Source organism: the organism of the source record quoted next, unplaced genomic scaffold (assembly GCF_019419815.1).
Source record: "Pyrus x bretschneideri cultivar Hongxiangsu unplaced genomic scaffold, Pyrus_bretschneideri_v1 Contig4, whole genome shotgun sequence".
In the NCBI taxonomy this organism is placed as follows: domain Eukaryota; kingdom Viridiplantae; phylum Streptophyta; class Magnoliopsida; order Rosales; family Rosaceae; genus Pyrus; species Pyrus x bretschneideri.
In genome coordinates, this window is record NW_025999723.1 from 8,886,328 (window position 1) to 8,897,101 (window position 10,774).

Here is a 10,774-nt window from a genome sequence, read left to right on the forward strand (position 1 = left end):
TGTGAGTAAGGAGACAATATTTTCAGGTTTACTATTTGTTTGGGCCCAAAATAATATTATTGGGCCGAGCGTAGGTTTATGTTCGGCCCAAAGCTTTTTCAAATGTACTATGGGTTGTCTGGTGGTCCTAAGCTGCTCAGTTAGGGTGGTGGAGTCCAATTGCAAGACTGAGTGATTTGGACAAGAGCAGATGGGTCGAAGTCCTAGTACATTTGGGATCCTAATGCAATGAGGATTCTTGGCCGGAAATGAATACAACCTGAAAAGAGGGGTGAGTTCAAAGTCCTAATAGGAGTAAGATTGGTCAAGATAAGGTTGGATCAGAATAAGAAGTCTTAGTCCGAATATGGTTTCAACTCGATCTTAAGGATGATTTGTTGCTGTAAATAAAGAGCAGAGTGCATCATTCAAGCCCCCTCCAATTCAACACACAACTGCCCTACGCAAACCTCTCAAAAATCTTGAGATTTTTTATTTTATTTTTCCGCCAACACACCTTCAGTTTGGATAAACAACACTGTGAAGGGAACCGGCGAACATTTTCAGTTTGGATAAACAGCACTGTTACCGTAGAATCAGCAGACCGATGAGCACCTTCAGTTTGGATAAACAGTACTGCGTTGAGGCCGACTGGTTACCTATTCAAGTCTCCGTCGAGAAGGGTTTCCGAATCCTTATCGGCAGAGGTCATCTTATTAGCCTTCTCAGCGACATAAGGTGTTACAAGTTACTACATTCGGCACATTGAACGCCAAGTGAGTTTCAGAGTTCGGCATTTTGACAGCCGAACCACATTTACCATCAAGACATACATCTCTTTTGAGTACGTGTGTCTGTGTAGTTTGGAGCCGGTTTGACGTGCGTATACTTTTACGAATATAATCACCGTGACCGAACCTGGCACGAACGATTCGTGAACTTCGCAGAACTAATAGCCTTGTCTTCAGGCTCGAGAACCCGAAGGCCGAGACGTGTTCCTTCCTCGGTCATAATTGTAAGATCAAGAAGTTAGCAGTACGCTCAACGCAACATCAACAAATTTTACTCCTCGGCCGATGAGTTGGCACGCCCCGCATCAACCGAATGACGTAGTTAGCTCATTAGTTACTCGACTTGTGCTCCATGTAGGCTTTGTAATTTTTAGGGTCAACACTATTATACAACCTTATGGTCGTAACAAATTATAGAAAATTGAGTATTTGATTTCGTAGTAATAATTTTATCTTAATCCACCCGCTAAATAATTTCTGGCTCAGTCATAGGTAAAGAGACAATATTGAATAAATAAAATAGAATGTGAGAATGTAAAGATTTTTTTTTATTTTTTTTTTGTCAAGAATATGTAAAGATTAGGTGTAGTGATACAAAATAAGGTTTGAATAAAATTTCCTAAAATCTTTTCTTTTCCTCCAGGTGTTTTTGCTACTAAGTTAGATAACCTCAAAATTAAATTATTCAACTTTATTTGCACAAATCAACTATAAACGAAGTAATAGCATTTCTAGGGGAAGAAGTTAATATGACTTTTACCTCTCACACATTCTTGTTAATTTTTTGTCCATTGATCTTTTTCAATTTATTCGACTTAACAACCAGAAATTGAGAGAGACGTGTGAGAGGTAAAAAAAGTAGGGTTAGGGAGACTAAATTTTGTAAACTAAATAATATAGAAGTTGATGATTGGATTATTACTTTAAGTGTTGATTAACGTGTTTATTTCTTATTGGTGACACATCATTTAGTTTACAAATTAAATCTCCAAATTTAGTCTATCTAGCATTACTCAAGGTAAAGATGGATATGTGGATAACACCACCCTTTTTCAAATAGAGGGACTACTATTTCTTAACGAGATTTGTAGGAGATGTTCTAAGCGATTAAAATCAAAATATCAAAGTAGACAATATTTTTACTTTCTATCAATAGGTAAGTATTTTCATACTATATGTAGTATGTATATTTGAAAACTATACTTGTTTTATGGCAAGGGGTTATAATGTTTTCAAAAGGTTTTTATAAAACTTTATTTTTAGGCCTACTCACCCTTGTTTTTCACCCCTCCAGGTTTTAGCAGCTGAACTTTCATATCGATGAGGATTCTTGGCAAATCTGGTATTGGAGACTACCTCCGATGATATAATTCTCAATCCACTCTACTGTACTTTACTTATACTTTGACATCACGTGTGATATGGGTTCATTTTCGCTCACCAACGCACTCTTATACTTAGGCACTTTTAGGTTTAAATTTACTCACATTTTCTACATCACTACACTTTATGGTTTTGTCACCCTCCTGGTGTCAGCCAACACAGCTCGATTTGGAATCCAGGTGAACATCCCGGGTCGGGGTGTGTCAATTTATCTACCTATATGAAAGATTCATATTTATAATTAACATTTATCACTGCTTAATGTATCTTACTTGTAGGTATTATATTTTTGTATTTTGTAGTTAGGTTTCATATCTCGCTTATAGGTAGAATATACATTTAATTATTTATCTACATATGCCATAAGTTTTTGTTCATAGTCTACCTATAACATAGATTAATTGTATCAAATTTTTTTCTTTTCTTTTTATAATATACCTTTTATCACAAAATTTAATGGATTTAAAATTTTCGTCTAAAAAGACAAAATTGAATAATTGATACAAAAATACGTAAGTAGATAACTTGACTCAATCCTGAAAACAACCTATACTTTTGGACATAGATCTAAAAGTCCTTTTTTTTTTTTTTTATTATTTTTGGTTGTTGAATTGAGTTTGCATTTATTTGTATTTCCCAATAGCCCCCGTTGGACTGTTTTATTGTTCTTGTTGGTTTCTTATTAGGTAAACCCGTATAAAATTGTTTGGGTAATGACAAAAAACTACCTCAAGTTTGGGTCAAATGACACTTTAATACCTCATCTTTTAAAATTGACAATGTCATACCTCATCTTACGAATTTGTGTCAATGTTATACCTTCCGTTAGCTTGGCCGTTTATTTCTCAGTTAAATGCTGACGTGGCTTGATCCGGGACCCATTTTTATTAAAAAATTAATAAAAAAATTATTAAAAACAAAAAAAATCATTTAATATTATTTAAATATTAAAATAATAAAAACCCTTTTTTTTTTTTCTTCTCTCTTCTTCTTCTTCCCTCTTCTTCCCTCTTCTTCTTCTTCTTCTTCTTCTGCAGACGAACTGGGCGTGGGCTTTTTTTTGTTTTTTTTTTTTTTGTTCTTCTCTCTTCTTCTTCTTCTTCCCTTTCTTCCCTCTTCTTCTTCTTCTTCTTCTTCTTCTACTTCTGCAGGGGGACGAAGTGGGTTTTTTTTTTTTTTTTTTTTTTCTTTTTCTTCTCTTCTTCCCTCTTCTTCTTCCCTCTTCTGCAGGGGACGAACTCGATTTTTTTTTTCTTTCTTTTTCTTCTCTCTTCTTCTTCTTCTGCAGGGGGTGAATTGGGTTGTTTTTTTTTTTTTTTTTCTTTTCTTCCCTCTTCTTCCCTCTTCTTCTTCTTCTTCTTCTTCTTCTTCTTCTTCTTCTTCTTCTTCTTCTTCTTCTTCTGCAGGCGGCGAACTGGGTTGTTTTTTTTTTTTTTTTTTTTTTTTTTTTTCTTTTCTTCCCTCTTCTTCTTTCCCTCTTCTTCCCTCTTCTTCTTCTTCTTCTGCAGGGGGACGAACTGGGTTTTTTTTTTTTTTTTTTTTTCTTCTTCTTCTCTTTCTTCTGCTTCCCTCTTCTTCTGCGGGTTAGGTTGGGGGGGGTGGGGTTGGGTGGGAGGGGACGGGTTTGCTGCTTTTTTTTCTTTTTTTTTTCCCTTCTCTCTTCTTCTTCCTCCCTCTTCTTCCCTCTTCTTCTTCTTCTGCAAGGGACGAACTGGGTTTCCTTTTTTTTTTTTTTTTTTTTTTTTTTTTTTTGTTTCCTTCTTCTTCCTGCTCCTTTCTAGGTTGCAGGGGGTTGAGTTTGTGGTGGGGGGAGGGGGGATGAACTGGGTTTGGTTTGGTTTTTTTTTTTTTTTTCTCTTCTTCTTCTTCTTCTTTCTCCTTCTTATTTTCTGGGTTGCTGGGTTGCTGGGTTGCAGGAAGATGATGGGAAGAGAGAGGGGGGAGATGCACGAAAGGAGAGGAAGATGATGTTTAATGTTTTTAATTTTTTTTATGTACTTTTTATTATTATTTTAATATTTAAATAATATTAAATGATTTTTTTTGTTTTTAATAATTTTTTTATTAATTTTTTAATAAAAATGGGTCCCGGATCAAGCCACGTCAGCATTTAACTGAGAAATAAACGGCCAAACTAACGGAAGGTATAACATTGACACAAATTCGTAAGATGAGATATGACATTGTCAATTTTAAAAGATGAGGTATGAAAGTGTCATTTGACCCATACTTGAGGTAGTTTTTTGTAATTAACCCAAATTGTTTTATATCATTTGGTATGCACTTAATTTTTGAAACTTTGTAAGTGCGTATCCTTTTTTTATTCAATTATTTTTATTAAAATAAATTTTGCATTGGGGCCAAATGGATTACAGGTTTAATTTAATGATGGCAAGGCAAGCTCATGGAGCAAACAATAATCAAAAGCCTAATGGGACCCTATTTTTTGGATCAAACTCAAGGGCTTAAGATAATCTGAGGTTATATTATAATATTTATTTTATTGAAACGATATTTTAATTAATCTTATCTAGTAGTGTGAGGCAAATTTGAACTCGAATGAAGATAAAATACTATCTTGAAATTGTGAGATTTTTCAATGTGACCGGTACACGAGGTAGTACATCATGTATCATTAAACAAATTGTGGGATATGTGTGCTAAAAAGTTAATAACTTAAAAAATAAAATTTCTCTCCATTTCTATTAAAACATATGGTATATCACTTGTGTTCCTGTCACAACTAAAAATTTCTCCTTGAAAATCGATGTGGGAACTGCAAAGGAACAGAGATTAGACCAATGAAATGCACTTCGCAAAATGAGGTTGAATCCAGGAATATTTGGCATATGAGTTGGATAGAAATTCATAATATAATGACCCCATATATATTATATAAACTATACACTAATAAATGAGAAATGCTAAGAATATTTTCTTAAAGTAGGATTTTTTATTGAGTCTCTATCCAACTCACAGTTTAATGTAAATTCTTGTATCAACATTATAAATCATTGTGCAAAAAATATGAAGTGACATATAGTCCATGGAGATTCTCACTATTGAGAGAGTCTCCGTAGCATTTCTCAAAATAAATAAGAAATTGTTAATAGCACTCCAAAAATCTAATTCTGCACACCACACTTTCTATATTTAAAAAATAAAAATACTAGTCACAATTAAAATTTTAAAACTGCAATAACAGTTACCGAATAAATACTCTCCGACGTGAAATTATCTATATTTAGGACCGACCTTCCCTGCAAATCCTAGGTGCATCTGATTAATTTATAATTAATTATTACTGTGATATTATACAATTGTTTCCTATTGCTGGGAGCGCAATTTGCAAGTTGATGAAATACAGAAATTCAATTAATTAGGTCGGTAGAATGATTCGTCTTAATTTTATATTAAAAAGAGAAATTAGTTTAGGAGAAAACCTTGATTAACATACTGTTTTATAATTGTTCACAAATAAATAAATAGCTGTGATGTTGTAATGTGACTTGTGAGGAGCCCGAGAGGTATAATTCCAATGAAGACAAATAAGAGGGTGAGCGATCACAATGATAGCTCTACCTGGTGGTTGCTTGGACGATGAATGGCTACAGCTCATATTCTCTAAACATATAGATGCTTAAAACTATAATGTTGAGAAGTAATTAGTTCATAAACAACTAAGGTTCTAAGGGACGCTAGAATAGTCGGGTGGCTAAGACATAACACCTACCGCCTAAGCGGACTAAGTGAATTTAAATAATTTAACATTATATCATATAAATAAATACATATTTACACTTAAAAAAAACTATATTTGTGTAATCGTATTGGGAATAAAATAAAGATAAAATGCAATAAAATTCATAAGCTTAGTAAGCAAATATACAATTCAAAGGCCAAAAACCATAAACTCAGTAAGCAAATAAACTCCCATTAACAAATTACAAATATAAGAACGGTTTTCACAACTGAATTAATTTAACAATTTCATTTGGATAGGTTACGCGTTACTCACTTTAACTTAATTAGTTAATTAAAAAAAATTATTTGAAATCGCCTAGCGTGCCGCCTAGACCGCCTAGTCCCTCCCCGATTTTAGTGACCGTTTTCCAAAATCGCCACGGAACCCCACTGCCTAGCACCTAGGTTGATTTTTAGAACATTGTAAACAACTTTTCCAACTATTTAAGGGAGGGACTAGGATTCTCTCCCCTCCTCTTTCCATCCCTTTCCATCCCCTCCTTTCACATTCTCTATTTTGTCTTTCTCTTTCTATAAAAAATTAATATAAGATGTTGACGTGACTTAACCGTGACCGTTCAAATAGGATGGGAGGGAAAAAAAAAAAAGGGGAGAGAATCATACTCCAAGGGTTAGTCGAACCATTTAACTAATTAAACTATCGTGATTTTAACCTAGTACCCCAAAAGAAAAAAGTAAAAAAGCCAATTTCTAATGATTTACTTTCCGAAGCTTTTTTTTCCTTACATTTGAAAAGAGTGAGACGGTCAAACTATTAACTAATTAGAGCAACTCCAGCGTTGCAAAGGCCCCCTAGGGCAACTCACTATTGAATCCACCTAGTGAACAGTAATTGCCTTTTGCATCTCCACCCCTAAAACTGAATAGCTATGGCAATAGGCAATAAAATATTAGTATTTTTTCCTCACCCAATCCATCAAATATCCCCATCACCCTTTCCTTTTTTCCCCTTTTTCCCCTCATTTGACCGGTTCTTCCTCTCTCTCTCTCTCTTTTCTTTCTATCTCTCTCTTCCTTTTTCCTTCTTTCTCTCCCTCTTTTCCAGCTCACTCTCGTGAGCTCTTTTCATCCTTCCTCTTCAAACCTTCAACAAATCAAGCTCAAAAATAATATTTTTGGAATCCCTGTAACTCAAGGAACACAACCATGGCCTTGCATGCAACATCGGTGGAACTAAATAACACAATCAGTTGTTGGCTTGATGCTTTAAAACCTTTTAACGCCAGCCTTTCAGTTCCCAGCCTCAGCCATTCATAACCTCAGCAAAAAAAAAAAAAAAAAAACCAGAGTACTTCCACCACAAATTTCAAAACCCCATTATTCCAAAAGCAAAAGCAAAAGAGAAAGAGATAAGAAAATATAGAGAATTTCACGAAAAGGGCTGGTTTTTGTTTTTGTGAAGAGGAAGTCGAGGAGGTTAAAGAGAAGATAATGCAGACGGAGGAGTCTTAGTCGGCAGCTCAACCACATCAGCAGTATCAATAGCCCTTGGGCTAGTGGTGCAAAACTCCGCTGGAAGCCTTAGCTTCAACATCAACATGTCGAAGAAGGACGAGGAGATGTCAAGGTCGACGCATGCACCGATGCCGCACATCAGCCACATGTCACAAAAACCGCAAGCTCTTGGGCTGTTAATCCCCGCCTGGCCTCTCACTCAGGCCTCCCTCGAGCCCCATTACCCGCATGGGCTGGAGCTGCTAGCTGGGGCAATTAGGTTAGAGCAATAGCCGGTCCACCGGGCTATTGAATATGGTGGAGCTGCTTTTAACCTATCACGATCTTAACTCGTCATGTAAAGTCAAAATCTATGTTGATTTTCGGAAAAGTCAAGTTAATTGCCTCGTTGATTAAAGTGATCTTTAAACCAAGATTATGACTAAAGGCAGGAAGCTAAATGCATGCATGTATATATGGTTGTCCACACATAAATAAAGTAAGTTGCTAAGGGCATGTTTGGTATTTTACTTGAATTCAACTTTTTAAACTAAAAAACAATTTTCAAGTTTTAGGCCTTAAAAACTTGTTTGGTAAGACTATTTTAAAAAACTAAACTCAAGACTAATTCAAAAATATAGTGTATTCTCTAAAAACATAAAAAGTGAGTTTTTAGAGTTTTTAAACTTAAACTCACTCCTTTCTTTTCTCTCCCTCCTCCCCTCTCACTCCAAATCTACCTTTCTCTTTTCTTCTTTCTCTCTCTTTTTTTTTTCAACCTATTTTTGTCTCTCCTCTAATCCGCTCTCTTTATTATCTCGGTTCTTTCTTTCACTCATCTTCCTCTCGATCTGGTCTGATCCTCTCTTCTTTCTCTTTCCTTTAATCATTTCTTACTTTATTTTCTCCTCTCTCATCTTTCTCCCTCTCATGCGACCCCCTCTTTTTATTGTCTAGTTTCAGTCGTAAGATTTAAAAATTTTAAATCGCAAACCAATCAAGTTTTTGAGTCTTAAAAAAAATTGTTTTCAAGAAATGTTTTGAGAAATGATAAAAATTTTCAAATAGAATATCAAACAGGCCCTAAATATTTTGTTTACCCTAATATAATCGTCCAATAAATTAAAGAGCACAAGATGATGGAGAAAATTTGGATCTTGTTCAAATAAACCGGCTGTACTCGAACTAAAGACTAGCTTTTAGTACAATAATATTGCTCTTTCAAATGTTAGAAAATGTTCGAAGTTCGGATTGATAATGCACGAAAAAAGAAAAAATGACAGTATTATAATTCGTAACCGATAGAGTTTTGGGAATACGACATTAATAAAGGTAATGTCGTATAGTAATAAGGTTACATCACTACTCACTAGTAGGCAGTATATGTTGACTCCCTGCCATGCATATAAATGGTTACATGACAAATGCAATTTTGAAGATAATATTAATTCATAGTCGTTGATTATTAAAAGCATTCAGTCATCATCGTAGGGCTGCTTGCAGCAACTTAAAGTAGCTGTTGTTATTACAAGCGATATTTCTTGTCGAAACTACACTGTAAAGAGAGAGAAAGGTTTGATTTCAAGATGCAGTGGGTTAAAAAAAAACTTTATTCCACACAACAAGTCTTGAATTAGATTCCTAACGTTGGTGAATCGCACGATGATGACCATGAGGAGGCTGAAATACTCTATTTATCTTTTTATTGAGAGTATAGAATGATAATAAAAGTATCATTAGTAAAATATGTTATGTTGAAGAAGGTTGATGGTCCATCATAAAACTAAATGACGATATGAGAAGTTGCCAAACTCGTTATAATTGTTTGTCTATGAAAGAAGGTAGCTCAAATGCGACTCCTTTCTGCCATGAAACTCCCTTCTTTCTGCCGTTCAACATATGTTATTTCTATATCTTCATACGTACTCCAACTTAATGTCTAATTTATGTATGAATGCAATTAGGGTTTCCATCATCCAAGTTGCGTTTGGGATAAAAAGTATTGTGCTTAATCTTCTTGTATTTGTTTTGATGGCAAGAAAAGTACGATCCATTATGTAAAGATACCGAAAGCCCACGGAGAAATTAGGCCGATCTGTATATGCTTTGGAATTTTGCAGGACTCGTCAATAAAGTTTCTTTTTCCACTAAAAGAAGAGATAACAATTATTTTTTTTAATAAACGATAGTATCCATATTAAGAGGTTGGGAAAGTGGAGTGGGCTAAGCCTTACAATGAGTTTGCCATAATAATATGGTTCAGCTTTGCATTTGATGAAAATCAAACCTAAGAGCTCTTACGTATAAATGAAGAGAAATACGACTAAACCGTAGTACTAAGTAACTAAAACAAAATGTTTTTTGTTTTTTTTTTTAAATCATAAAACATAATAAAAACACAAGCAATTCAGATTTAAGAAAAGTGATCAAAAGGGATTAAATTAGGCCACTTAATACTACGGTATGGTGATATTCCTCTTTCTTTTTATGTGAGAGGTCTTAGATTTAATTCTCGCCAAAAGCCAAATTTGAACCACATTATTACTAACTCATTGTGAGGCTAAGCCCACCCCTCATGCTTAGTATAGATAATATCGTTTGTTAAAAAAAAAAGCTTAATAATTAAATAAATAGATTAACTTGAAGTTGGAAAAAGGGCAGGGAATAGTAGCATTTTGAGGCATGATTTCTTGGCTTTTTGAAGTGGGAAAGATTCTAAACCAACCAGGAAAGAAATGTAGGGTTGTGAAATATAACATGCATGGGACCCACAAGAATCAAAATTATGTATCCAAAATTCCAAATTCATCCAAGCTGGCCACAAACCTACACAAGAGTCAAATTTGGTTTATGGCATAGATGGCCCTACTCTAAGACTTACATGGCAAAACCATGTGTCAAAAATGCCTTCCCCATTTTCCTATAATTATCCAATGTGTCTATTTCCATGCCTCCTTGTCATGGAGAATTTATATTGTTTTTTATCGACAAGGGAGGGAATTCGAATTTGAATCTTCTTTCATTGTTAGAAAATATGTATGTAACATGAATTTAAAGATTGGTTACAAATAATTCAGGATACACTTTTAAGTTATTGTTTTTACCACGTTGGTATAACAATCAGTTAAAAATGTCTTACGATTTTATTTTATTTTATCTTCTCAATTTAAGATTCACTCATAAATTACTTGAAATAGTAAAGAAATTTGTTTAGGTACAGTAAAGTAGTATACTTATATTTTTACGTTGATCAATGATTTTGATAATGAGCTATGTGTGCATCAATAACAGACGATACTTCTTTCTAATAATTCATATTTTCATATATTTTTATCATATGTTTCCTTTGAATTTTGTATATATGAATGGGTTAAATGCACTAAATTCTATTGTTTTATTTATAGGCATTCAATATTGGAGTT